The sequence below is a fragment of the Misgurnus anguillicaudatus genome, chromosome 23 (genome assembly GCF_027580225.2).
Source record: "Misgurnus anguillicaudatus chromosome 23, ASM2758022v2, whole genome shotgun sequence".
Lineage (NCBI taxonomy): Eukaryota > Metazoa > Chordata > Actinopteri > Cypriniformes > Cobitidae > Misgurnus > Misgurnus anguillicaudatus.
The window spans coordinates 31,930,092-31,943,628 of record NC_073359.2 but is presented as its reverse complement, the minus strand read 5'-3'; the positions used below and the strand labels follow the sequence as shown (position 1 = coordinate 31,943,628).

The 13,537-nt window shown below is 37.4% G+C and overlaps 2 long non-coding RNA genes across 5 annotated transcripts; both read right to left on the bottom strand.

Annotated features, from left to right (window-relative positions):
• Positions 1–956: 956 nt before the first annotated feature.
• On the bottom strand, positions 957–8,403 carry LOC129452917 (uncharacterized). Its single transcript, XR_012365915.1, has 4 exons — positions 7,932–8,403; positions 7,571–7,682; positions 7,358–7,471; positions 957–1,070 (listed from the first exon to the last, which is right to left on the bottom strand). It is a non-coding gene; the product is annotated as an uncharacterized lncRNA (long non-coding RNA).
• LOC129413881 (uncharacterized) lies at positions 3,241–6,766 on the bottom strand. Of its 4 annotated transcripts, XR_012365910.1 has the most exons (5): positions 6,440–6,766; positions 6,302–6,374; positions 4,066–6,235; positions 3,930–4,002; positions 3,241–3,863 (listed from the first exon to the last, which is right to left on the bottom strand). It is a non-coding gene; the product is annotated as an uncharacterized lncRNA (long non-coding RNA). The 4 variants fall into 4 exon arrangements; XR_012365908.1 differs by having other exon boundaries at positions 6,302–6,766; XR_012365909.1 differs by having other exon boundaries at positions 4,066–6,374.
• Positions 8,404–13,537: the final 5,134 nt, after the last annotated feature.

Genomic DNA, 13,537 nt, shown 5'->3' with positions numbered 1-13,537 from the left:
TACATTTTAGTTCTTTATTCTTATTTTATTATTTCATATTAAAATGTTAGGCAGTAAAACATAAAAACAACTAAGTTTATATGACATCATAGAACATTCTCCTTCCTTAAGCAACAAACAAGTTGTAATTGCTACAAGAAAAAGCACTGTTGCAATGTTAAAAGAGCAGAGTCAGTTCTGGAAGGTCAAGGGACAAAAGCCTAACTAAAGGGAACACTAATCTCAATAGTGGTGACTTCAAATGAATCTAAAAGAAACACAAACTGGAGATTTAATGTGATAAATGTTGTGGTAAATATCCATTTGACTTACACGTCACGTCAGAAAGAAGATTTGTCTACCAAATCACATGTGTCGATGCTGGAATAGTTGAACACTTGTATCTTGTTCTGACAGCATTTGTTTAGAAGTTAAACATCATCCATGTTAGAAAATAACTCAGCAAGCAAGTTGTAATTTTAGGTTTCAAACAGAGATGGTGATAGAGAGGCAAAAGTGAGATTGCAGCAGGGGTTATTGCACCCATAATGCAACATGTTATTAAAAAAAACGGATAAATGCCTGTAAAACATAAATACGGAAAATTCCTTCATATTTACACAGTACTTTGTCCGTTTTTTTACGGATTTTTTTTAGAGTGCAACTGAAGTTCATGTGACATCACATGATATTTTATTTCATGCTGAATTGTGTGCAAAAAAAAAAAAAAAAAAAAGGGAGATGTAATGTTTTGTTACTATTGTTGTATATTGAACCGGATTACCCAAATGTTAGGGGAACCGGAAGTGAGGTAATAAGACAATAAAAGATGGATGTCGAGCTGATGGTCGACACGCACTGCACGTTATGCTGGAGTTGTGTTTATTCGCATACATTGATTACACAAGAGTGAAATACAAATAGTACAGTGTACTCAAACAACATAATAAATACATTAATAAATGTGGTAACGTTACCTTTAAAATGTTTTATAAGTGAATAACCGTTTGGTAGAGTAACGTTAGTCTGTCAGTCAATCTCCCCCCTGACTGAGAGAGATTCAAACTTGCGCTGGAAACGGTAGCGCTAAACTGTGAGACAACACATAAATACAGGGGCGTAGCACAAGGTCCCGGGCCCTATGCATAGGCAATCCTGATGGGCCCCCCATTTTTCCATATAGTTTTCTAATCACTACATGAACAAACTGTATGATAACCAAACAAGACTTGATTCAGACATATTTTATTTTGCTGAAGTAACAAGACATTACATTTTAGAACATTTATTTTTATTATGCTTTATTACTTTAAGGCATAAATTAAATCTTAAATATGCCATTTTAGTTTTGTACATTAACAAAAAGCTCCATTCATATTAAAAGATGAACAAAACGTGTATCACTAGTCATTTTATCTGGAAAAAAGGCAAAATGAAACAAATGCTATTGCTTACATACTATAGTCTATTCATTTAAAAGTAAACATTTTTCAAATTAGGCTATTGTTTTGTATGCAAACAGCTGTTAGTATACAGTTTATTTGTTTAGCCTTTCAACTCAATTTGCATGTAGCCTATAACCAAATTATCATCTGAAAGTGTATATTCTGCTTTTTCAATGGGTTGTCTCAGTTCATTTTAGGACTAACAATCGCAGCCAGGGATATTCAAACAGTTTAGCCCGAGGTGGAAAGAGTAATAAAATATTGTACTTAAGTAAAAGCAAAGTTACTTTAATAATATCTTACTTAAGTAAAAGTAAAGTTACTTTAATAATATTTTACTTAAGTAAAAGTAAAGTTACTGGTCTAAAAATCTACTCAAGTAAAAGTAAAAAGTAAGTCACTTTAACTTTACTCAGAGTAAAAGTTACTTTTTACAGGCTGTAAATTACAGCGAGAAAATGTGGATAATTCTAGTATAGTTCAAAAGCGACAAGTGAATATAAATCTCAAACTAGTTGTTTTTAATTGTAGGAACATCTTTACAATTAAAGTTAGTAAAATAAAAGCTTTTTTATAACTAAGAACATTTATGGAATTGTTTAATGATTTTTACAGGTGAGTTATGCACTTTTAAAGCAAAAATAATATGATATATGAGGTCAGCATCTGGTAAATACAATCACTAGTAAGGTTGTAATTGATGTATTGCTGGTAACATACATTATTATATAGTTTAAATGAGCGTATCATGAGATGAGTGCATGGCTATATACTTTCATCCTTATTGTCTTTTATCCAGCTTCCCTGACCTGGGTACCTGATGTAAGACCTTAAAGGGATCATATGATGAAAATGTTAGCATTGCCACTTTGTCGGTTTGAGCAAAAATGTGTCGTTTTGGGTGTGTTTTTTAAAATGCAAATGAGCGGATGAAGTGCAAACACTGATCACAATGATGGTGGTTTGTTGTAATTGAAACTCTATTGTGCTGTCAAGTCCAAAAATGTGTCGTTTTGGATGTGTTTTTTAAAATGCAAATGAGCGGATCAAGTGCAAACACTGATCACAATGATGGTGGTTTGTTGTAATTCAAACTCTATTGTGCTGTCAAGTCCTTCTTTTCTCTCTCTTTCTCTCTGCACTAAACGGCAGTGCAGTGGTTGGAGAGTTCAGATTAAGGAGGCGGTATTATTCTAATAAGATATCCTTATGACATCATAATGAAAGCCAAATTTCAATGACCTGTTTTTGCTCACACCTACAAAGTGGCAATGCTAACATTTTCATCATATGACCCCTTTAATTCTTCTCTCTCTCTTTCTCTCTCTCTCTCTCTCTCTCTCTCTCTCTCTCTCTCTCTCCCTCTCCAATGTCTAATGACCTGCGCATTCTCGAGGACGTTCTTAAGTTGTGTTTGACTTGACGCAAAGCTAATTGACCTCGGAAGATATGCGCATGGTATTAAAAACGCGTTGTGCAAATGAGCGGTAAAAACGGCCATTTCGTACTGAAGAGCATGAATCCTACCTTACATAGGAATGAAACATTCCCTTTGCGTCAGTGGAAAGTGGTCGCCCAGAGGTTTCTTTCATAAGAAATGAATTGAGGGTCTGCGTCAGCGTGTGCCTGTCTCGTCCATCTCCATGGTTCTTTTTGTGAGTTTAGCGCGTTCCCGCGCCCATCAATAAATCATCATTCATCCGTGATTACTTTGCATTTTTAAAAAATATTCATTACTCAGTAACGGATATGATTTAAAATGTAGCAAAGTACAATACTTTAAACAAAACATACTTAAGTAAAAGTAAAAGTGAATGTAGCAGAGCGGTGAATTGCAAATTTTGAGATACCAATGTTCCGACTACGCCACCCGGGGAAACCCGGGAAATCTTTAACTAAGACACACAGGTCCAATAGTCGTGGGTGGGGTGAGAAAGATACAAACAATGAATTATGAAAAATATAATTTGTTTATTATAATAAATAGAAAACATGTATGACAGTAAACAAAAAAAATACAAAAATCACATCAATAAGGGGAGCTCGCCTTCAGGAAGTCAAGAGGTCACCCCACACTATATAAAAATACACTCGTGAAAACACCACAAAAATTCTCACAGCAAATAGTGTAAACTACACACTCCGGCGCAAGCTCCCACTTTATAGAAGTGAATAAATACAACACCAAATTAAACAAATAAAAACATTAACAAAAAAAAATAACTAACACTGGTCGATACGTCACACCGACAACCACTCCTGCATGCCAATAAACGTTGTGGGCAAGGCTGAATCCAGATTATACGCCTCCCAGCCCGAGCCCCTAAATGGATGCAGTCCAATAAAGGGTGAGGATGTGCCACTAGACGAATCCACAAACACACACGAAAGAAACAATCTCCAGGCAAAGCAGCAATGTAGTCCGAAACTTACATTTATCTGCCAAACAAAAATACAATTTAATACAAGACAATAATTAACAAGTAAAAAAACAACAATACATACCGAGGGGTTAATGAAACGTCACGCCCGGTCAATCATCCGAGGTGTATTACCAGATTGCATCATGTGCAGCACACTAAACACAAACAATCAATATCCGTTCAAACGTATTAGGTTTTCCAACGCCAAAATAACCCACCTGTAGCTGCTGCGAATACTGCAACACACAGCCATCTGGGAACCAGCTAAAAGCCGATCCTCTCATTCACAACACGCAAGCCAAGGGTGATAATGAATGACGCGCAGCCGCCCTCCGCTCATTCACAAAGAGCGCTTCCATACAGGGCATGACGTCAATGATGACGTTTTTCAGGTGCTACACAACTAGGATTCTTATATCCTACAAAACCTGCTCCTATTGGTTTGAAGATTTGGGTAGCACCAACCAATGAGCAACCACAAAATCATAACACGCTCCGATTGGTTCACAGATTTAACAGAAACAAACCAATAGGTGAGGCTACACACCACCACATTCACCCCCAGCTTATGAATCGTCGCCCCGACGATTACCTCATCAGAGCTCAGATATTACACAGGACATCAGGAAAAGCTAGACTCATAACCTCGCCCATACATCTGCAATAACTGTTCACAACACACTGATCACCTTAAGGGCCAGGTTTGTCAAAACCCGTACTTACCCAAAAGGTAATATAAGGTAGGGCGCCGACCTGCAGCACTCACTACCATGACAGCGACTTATTTGCAGAACATCTACACTTTTAAAATATACTGACTGGTTCCACCACACACACTGTGGGACCCCATCGGCTGATACGACGCAGGGGAGTATGGCTCGCGCCACGTCATATTACGATCACAGGTAAACTTTAAAATCTGCTAGATGGCTCCGCCACACACACTCCGCGGGACCCCATCAGCCACAGTTTGATGCGGGGAGTTTGACTCACACCACATCCTATACGAAAAATCACAAGTACATACAGCTTTAAAATCGGTCAGACAGTTCCACCACACACATTCTGTGGGACCCCATCCGCCAAAACGTGACACGGGGAGTATGACTCACACCATGTCCATTGTTAAAATCACAGGTGGGCTAAATACTGCTAAAATCAACCAAATGGTTCCACCGCACACTCTGCAGGACCCCATCGGCCAAAGATGACACGGGAAGTACAACTAATACATTCCTACCCTGACATTAATATCACAGGTAGGCCAAATACTGCTCTAAGATCAACCAAATGGTTCCACCGCACACTCTGCGGGACCCCACTGGCCGAAAATAACAGTATAGCTAGTATGTTCTTACCCTCACATAAACTGAAACCCCAAGCAAATGCTGCTTCAGCAATGCCCTAGCTTCAACCTATCATCATCACTCAAGCACTAACACCACCTTAAAATAATCCCTAACGTTTTACCTCAGCCTCAGGAACTTCTCCTGGACTCTACCGTACTCAGCTGGTTCCAAACACTACGGGACCCCAGCTGAAACAAACACACACAATTAACTCCCTTCACTATTTCTATAACAACTCACCACCTGACGTAGTAAGAGGGAGCCCATCGCTGGGATTTATCCAACTGGACACACACTGCTGCTTTGCCTTTAGGAGAAACAAAACACTACTTCTATACATACTAAACATTTTCAACATACAAAGAAAAGTATTATCCAACTCACCCCAACCCATGACAACCCTGCCGACTACGCCAGAATGTAGCAGAGCGGTGAATTGCAAATTTTGAGATACCAATGTTCCGACTACGCCACCCGGGGAAACCCGGGAAATCTTTAACTAAGACACACAGGTCCAATAGTCGTGGGTGGGGTGAGAAAGATACAAACAATGAATTATGAAAAATATAATTTGTTTATTATAATAAATAGAAAACATGTATGACAGTAAACAAAAAAAATACAAAAATCACATCAATAAGGGGAGCTCGCCTTCAGGAAGTCAAGAGGTCACCCCACACTATATAAAAATACACTCGTGAAAACACCACAAAAATTCTCACAGCAAATAGTGTAAACTACACACTCCGGCGCAAGCTCCCACTTTATAGAAGTGAATAAATACAACACCAAATTAAACAAATAAAAACATTAACAAAAAAAAATAACACTGGTCGATACGTCACACCGACAACCACTCCTGCATGCCAATAAACGTTGTGGGCAAGGCTGAATCCAGATTATACGCCTCCCAGCCCGAGCCCCTAAATGGATGCAGTCCAATAAAGGGTGAGGATGTGCCACTAGACGAATCCACAAACACACACGAAAGAAACAATCTCCAGGCAAAGCAGCAATGTAGTCCGAAACTTACATTTATCTGCCAAACAAAAATACAATTTAATACAAGACAATAATTAACAAGTAAAAAAACAACAATACATACCGAGGGGTTAATGAAACGTCACGCCCGGTCAATCATCCGAGGTGTATTACCAGATTGCGTCATGTGCAGCACACTAAACACACAAACAATCAATATCCGTTCAAACGTATTAGGTTTTCCAACGCCAAAATAACCCACCTGTAGCTGCTGCGAATACTGCAACACACAGCCATCTGGGAACCAGCTAAAAGCCGATCCTCTCATTCACAACACGCAAGCCAAGGGTGATAATGAATGACGCGCAGCCGCCCTCCGCTCATTCACAAAGAGCGCTTCCATACAGGGCATGACGTCAATGATGACGTTTTTCAGGTGCTACACAACTAGGATTCTTATATCCTACAAAACCTGCTCCTATTGGTTTGAAGATTTGGGTAGCACCAACCAATGAGCAACCACAAAATCATAACACACTCCGATTGGTTCACAGATTTAACAGAAACAAACCAATAGGTGAGGCTACACACCACCACATACAGATTTTAAAAACAAAAAGTAAAAGTACACAAAAAACTACTCAATTACAGTAATAAATGTAATTTCTTTCCACCTCTGAGTTTAGCATTATACATTTCGTGTTCTAGTTTTGTTTTTCCTTCTACTGTCTTCTTTCTGTTTTGGTGGCCCAATTTAGCTTTGTTTGACAAAGACATTTCAACCGCACCGCAGAAGTTTGCACTCTACCAGATGCTCAACTACAAACAAAATGCGCGTGCAGATGGACTAAACCATTTGGCGCATTAGCAAGGGGTGGAACCATGAGACTTTAGATAGTTTTTACTTATACAAAATATATTCAAACAGTTATTCAGCAAATACACTAACTTTACATTTCTTTTACATGATAAAATTAAATTAAGAAATGAAAATATCCAGGTAAAATAAAATAGATTCCAGATTTTCAAAGGCCCTCTCTCCCTTTGGGGCCCTGGTAATCAGTACTGGTTTTACCCCCAGTCCGACGCCCCTGCATAAATAGGAATTAATTTTTCACTTACAGAGCTGTGGTGTACTCAAACAACATAATAAATACATTAATAAATGTGGTAACGTTACCTTTAAAAGGTTTTATAAGTGAATAACCGTTTGGTAGAGTAACGTTAGTCTGTCAGTCAATCTCCCCCCTGACTGAGAGAGATTCAAACTTGCGCTGGAAACGTTAGCGCTAAACTGTGAGACAACACATAAATATGAATTAATTTTTCACTTACAGAGCTGTGGTGTACTCAAACAACATAATAAATACATTAATAAATGTGGTAACGTTACCTTTAAAAGGTTTTATAAGTGAATAACCGTTTGGTAGAGTAACGTTCGTCTGTCAGTCAATCCCCCCTGACTGAGAGAGATTCAAACTTGCGCGGGAAACGTTTGCGCTGAACTGTGAGAAAACACACATAAATATAAAAAATTTTCAACTTACAGAACTGTGGTGTACTTAATGCACATTAACCTGCTCATAAAAATGAGTCTGAGGCAATAGTGCTGTGTCAATGTCGCGTTGTATACAACTTTACACAAATTACCGTAACCGAATCACTATTAAAATCAAGATTCACGACAAGCAACATGTTTTTAAAGTTTAAAGATGCTTTAAAGACGACGAAGGAGTTTACAGTGCTTTGCTTACCTAATGCTCTTCATGTCTGTCGTGTCGTCCTCCTGTTGCGCTGCTCTGTGAAGCTCAACCAGTGTTGCCAGATAGAGTTGATGGTTTCCAGCCCAAAAGTGTTCCAAAACCCGCCCAAACGCACAAAAAACCTCCCAAAATATTTAAATCAACATTTTGGTTTAATTTGATTAGCATTTAGTTATTTTAACTTACACAATTAATGCAACATACTATAGCTAGCGACACCAGAACAGAACCACACTAGCAAAATGACATAACTTGTTCACAACAGCTACATTATGCTCCCTCGCCCACACGCACAATGCACTTTTACAGCGTATATTTAAGTGTTTTATGATTATTCAAATACCCAATTCGTTAATAACGTTTTTTATCTATTTATATTATTATTAATAATGTATTTTTACTCTTGATAAATAGGTGTGTGTGAGAGAGAGGTCGTAAATAGGCTTACCTTAAGCAGTAAATGCAGAACAATAATAATAGCCCAGCTAGAAATAAAAAGTTCTAAGAACGTTCCCTGAAAGTTCCCGAATGTTCCCAAAAACATTCTGCGAACGTTAAAAGCGGCTAGTTTTTTTTAAGTTCTAGGAACGTTTCTGTTGTCTGAACGTTAGAGTAATGTTACATTTTACCATTTTAAACGTTATGACAATGTCATGTTTTAATGTTCAAACAATGTTTAAAACAACAGCTGTTTATTATATTGACTTGTTTAATTGTTATGTAAATGATAGAGAAACATTGCATTTTATTATTTTATAAAACATTATTTCTGTATGCAGTAAATATATTGCTGTAGGGAAAACTCAATTCACTTACTAGGTTTAGATGTTGATGTTTGTTTCATTTTAAGTCACCCTTATTGTGATTAGTGTTTGTTTTAGTTGGGCTCTTGACACTTGACTTTTTGCTTGCTAGTTTTTTCCTGGTTGTGTTAACTTTGTGTTAATGCACCACTTTTGTTATGAACATGCCAAGTTAATAGTGTTATTCTGTGGTTGTTGGTGCATGGTGGTGAAGATCATCACCTAGTTCATTTGCTAGTCAAGACTTTATTTTCTGTCAAGAATGTAGATGTGATACAGCACTTTCACGGCAGTTTGTCATTGGGGAGTTTTAGAAACTTTGGACAAAAAATATCTGCTGTATAACTGGGATGCACAAACATCAAGAATCAGACTATGAATCTCAATCATGGTGACAATTAAATGAAAAACTTCATGCTGCAATGCATGCTGGGTATTAACAAATTACAAATCTCATTCAGGACTCCCAGCATGCACTGCTGCATGGATAAATAAGGATTTTTTTAACAATTTTAATTGTCACCATGGTTGAGATTCATAGTCTGATTCTTGATGTTTGGGCATCCCAACTATACAGCAGATATTTTTTGTCCAAAGTTTCTAAAACTCCTTAATGACAAACTGCTGTGAAAGAGTTGGATCTAATATACAATATTGGCAGAAAATAAACTTTTGATTAGTAAATGAACTAGGTGATGATCTTTACCATTATGTACCAACAACCACAGAAATACACTAATAACTTTTCATAACAAATGTGGTGCATTACCACAAAGTTAACACAACCAGAAAAAAACTAGCAAGCAAAAGGTCAAGTGTCAAGAGACCAACTAAAACAAACACGAATCACAATAAGGGTGACTTAAAATGAAACATCAACATCTAAACCTAGTAAGTGAATTGAGTTTTCTACAGCAATATATTTACTGAACATTCAGAAATAATGTTTTATAAAATAATAAAATGCAATCATTCTCTATCATTTACATAACAATCAAACAAGTCAATATAATAAACAGTTGTTGTTTTAAACATTGTGTGAACATTAAAACATGACATTGTCATAACGTTTAAAAATGGTAAAATGTAACATTACTCTAACGTTCAGACAACAGAAACGTTCCTAGAACTTAAAAAAAACTAGCCGCTTTTAACGTTGGCAGAATGTTTTTGGGAACATTCGGGAACTTTCAGGGAACGTTCTTAGAACTTTTTATTTCTAGCTGGGAGGCTGTTGGTTGTGCGTTAACTTGCAAGGAAGCTGAAGAACACTGTGAACATCTGAACTTTTCAGAACTATGTACAGTCTGGCTGAAGTTCATGGTTCCACAATTGACTAAATGACAGCCGAACATTTGGTTCTGTTCACCTGAAATGCTCCGATAATTCACCCACGGCTCAAACACGTGTAATTGATGTCCGTTTCTCACTCCAGCTGCAGCCTGCGGAGGTCGCGTATGCAGGGTGCATACGTCATCAAGCCTGGTTTATTTTAGTTAACTGACCATTACATTCGCAAGGTATAAGCATATTACAACAATTTACTATTAACTAAGAATAAAAGTCAACTTTATAACTGTTAATATTCTAAAACAAGACAGTCGATGACGTATATGGAGCCTAGAAATGCGACCTCCGGAGGCTGCAGCATTCGCATTGAGACACGGCCGATGTGTGACAAGCAACGTATACGTTGCAATTCGGAGTCCGTGTTGCAGAATTTGCAGTGCTATTTTCCGATTTAAAAGGCATTATCCATTTGCTTCAGGGCCGGGTCACTCTCCAACTCCTATCTGTAACATCTTGATTTCCCGCTGAGAGAGCTGGCTGGCTGCTATCACTTGTGATTGGCTAAACGCGGACTCATCATCGGCGTGGCGTCAACACAAACACATGCAGTGGGCGTGTGTTTAGTAACGTCATGAAATACATGCACATTTGGGTTTTTTGTTAAATAATTAGCCTATAAAATGCACGTTTCAAACCCGCCCAACTGATCCCAAACCAGCCCAATTTTTGCACAACCGCCCAAGCCAATTTTTACCCGCACAATCAAATTCAAAACCGCCCATTTGGGCGGGAACCCGCCCAATCTGGCAACACTGAGCTCAACTCCGACCGTGAGATGTGGGGGGATGGGCGCGTGTCAAAATAAAAGCGCATTTCTTCAGGTGGATGTGTGAGGGATTCAGATTCAGTATTTATTCAGTTTAAGTTATGGTTAATCAATTGCAGTTTTTGAGTTCATATCACAGTTTTTAATAAGTGAAATTAACTTTTTTTAAATTAAAATTTTAAATTAAACACACTGTCAATGAACAGAAGAAAACTAAAACTACTTCAAGACCCATGTGCCTAACTAAAGGAAACAAAAATTGACACAATGGTTACAATGGTTATTTACAGCAGTTGTCTAAAACAACAATTAAAAAAAAAATGACAGAGGCTGTCTCTTAACATTGTACCTTATTCTTTAAAAGAAATGGTACATATATGTACCTTTTAATGGTTGGGAACAAATATGTACCTTTTTGACCCTCAATGAAAATGAAAATGCAATGGCAGCGGGAATGAATATTATAACATTATTTATAGTTAATAAACTTTGTGTCTTTAGAAACTATTCAGGTTCATTGAAAATAGTCAGATCGTTCTTGAGTTGGACATCGCTATTGCGTTTTGGATCATGCAGCGCATTTACTCTTGACGGCTTATTATATTAATGATAAGATTAAAATTACAAAGTTGTCCTTTTTACAATGCTTTCCTCACAAAAATCAATCTTATGTAAATGACTGGACAAACGAAATAAATTTTTATTAAAAGTAAATGAGATCAAAGCAAAATGTAAATCTTTTCGCGTACCCCCTGGAAACTCTTCACGTACCCCCATGGGGTACTCGTACCCTCGGTTGGGAATCACTGCCATAGAACTCATACAGGTGAAAAAACATTACAAATGTTCTCGGTGTGAGAAGACGTTTACTAAGCCAGATTCTTTAAAAGCCCATTTGAGAGTTCATACGTGAGAGAAACCTTACGGGCCCTATAATACACCCAGAGCAATGTGCGACTCAAGTGTCTCGCTAGTTTCAACCTGGCGAAATTATCATTTTCACGTTTAGCTAGCACCAAGTTGTTTAAATAGCAAATGCATCTGTGCCCAATTTTGCACCCACGAGTGTTCAGGCGCATTCTTGGTGCGTTGCTATTAACTAAAATATACTACGCCATTGACCAACTAAAACCTGCTCTAAAGTCAATGACGCAATATTGTTTTTGTTATTTAATGAGCGTGTTAGTAATACGGGACGACAGTGCGCATTTGCTTATCACACACATGGATGCGCAGCAGAACACAACCCTTTTATAATATGAGAAATTAAAGGATTAAAATGTAAAAGATTATTATTGAGTCTCTTGGACTTAAATGAGGACCGATTATGAGACGTTAGAAGATGTAAAGAGCTGCTTCACCTGTAGCCTGGTAAGAAATTGTTTTGCTTTAAACAAATGCTTCTGTTTTTAAATGTTTTTTAAATGCTACCTCACGAATTTGTACCTGTGGATATGGTGAGATGAGAAACATTTTTAATGCTTTAAAAAAAACATGGCGCTGTCTGAGTGCTGAAACGGCTCTCTGCATGTTTGTAAATTCTTTATCTTCTGTTTGTTACAAATGAAGTATTTTTAGAGCACAAACCTTTTCTTGCATATTTGCAGATTATTACACTGATTTTGTAGAATATCCATACATTTACATCAAATAAAAGCTTGCTATTTTACTTCCGTGACTGAAAGAAAAAGGCTTTTAAAGGTTTAAATCTAAAAAAAATAAAACAATTTCAATACAAATAAAATCAATCTTAAACTGGTGGCCTTCTTCTTCTTTCATTTTTCGGTTTACAAATTCCACTTTCTAAATCGAGATAAGGCATGATGCCTACACAACTGGCTTTTAAAGGGGATGAGAGCTGAGACTCTCATTGGTTAATTGCACGTTATGCCCAAAACACACCCATTACGAGAATAGGAACGACCCTTTTAGACCGTACGCTTGGCGCATAAACTATTTTCCTGTCGTTAAATTGACAAAAGTGGAATCGGACACGCCTATTTAGACCTGCGTGCGTGCGCTTTAGACAGTGCGTTTAGATTGTTAAAATAGGGCCATACGTCTGCTCGATCTGTGGAGAGAGATTCGCTAATGTAAGACCTCATCAGAAGAAACATACTGAAGAACAAACTGATCTGTGAAAAAGACTTTGGGTTGAAAATAACACAGCATTTTTAAAGTGTAAAACTAATAAATAAAACAAATGACTCTGCTGTACTTACATTTACAAATGTTATGTTATCAAGAGCCATTGTTTGTGTTATGTATTTATTAAATGATGTAACAAGCAAAACGTGTCTCTTAAAGGAAGAGATCTTTATTCTAATAAATGATCAAATACTTGCTAAGAGAAAGAATTATATTTAGTTAAACATCTCCAGTAGATAGCAGTAGAGTCACAATGTGAATACATCTGAAGGATGCTTTGAAGGCAGCTCTGTTTCGTGCCCTTCATTTGGCAACTTTTAAAGGATGAACGAGCTGTGGGAGCATCAACCCCTGAATTGGGATCCATCCATGGCTCCTTCTTCACAGCCTTGGCTATCTCAAGACTCAATGCGGGCCTGTGACATACGGGTATTTTGAAATAACCATTCAGAACTGTAGTTGAATAAAAAAAATTAGCAAATTTAAAAGTTTATTGGCTGTTGAAAATGATGAGATTTGTTAACAGGTAA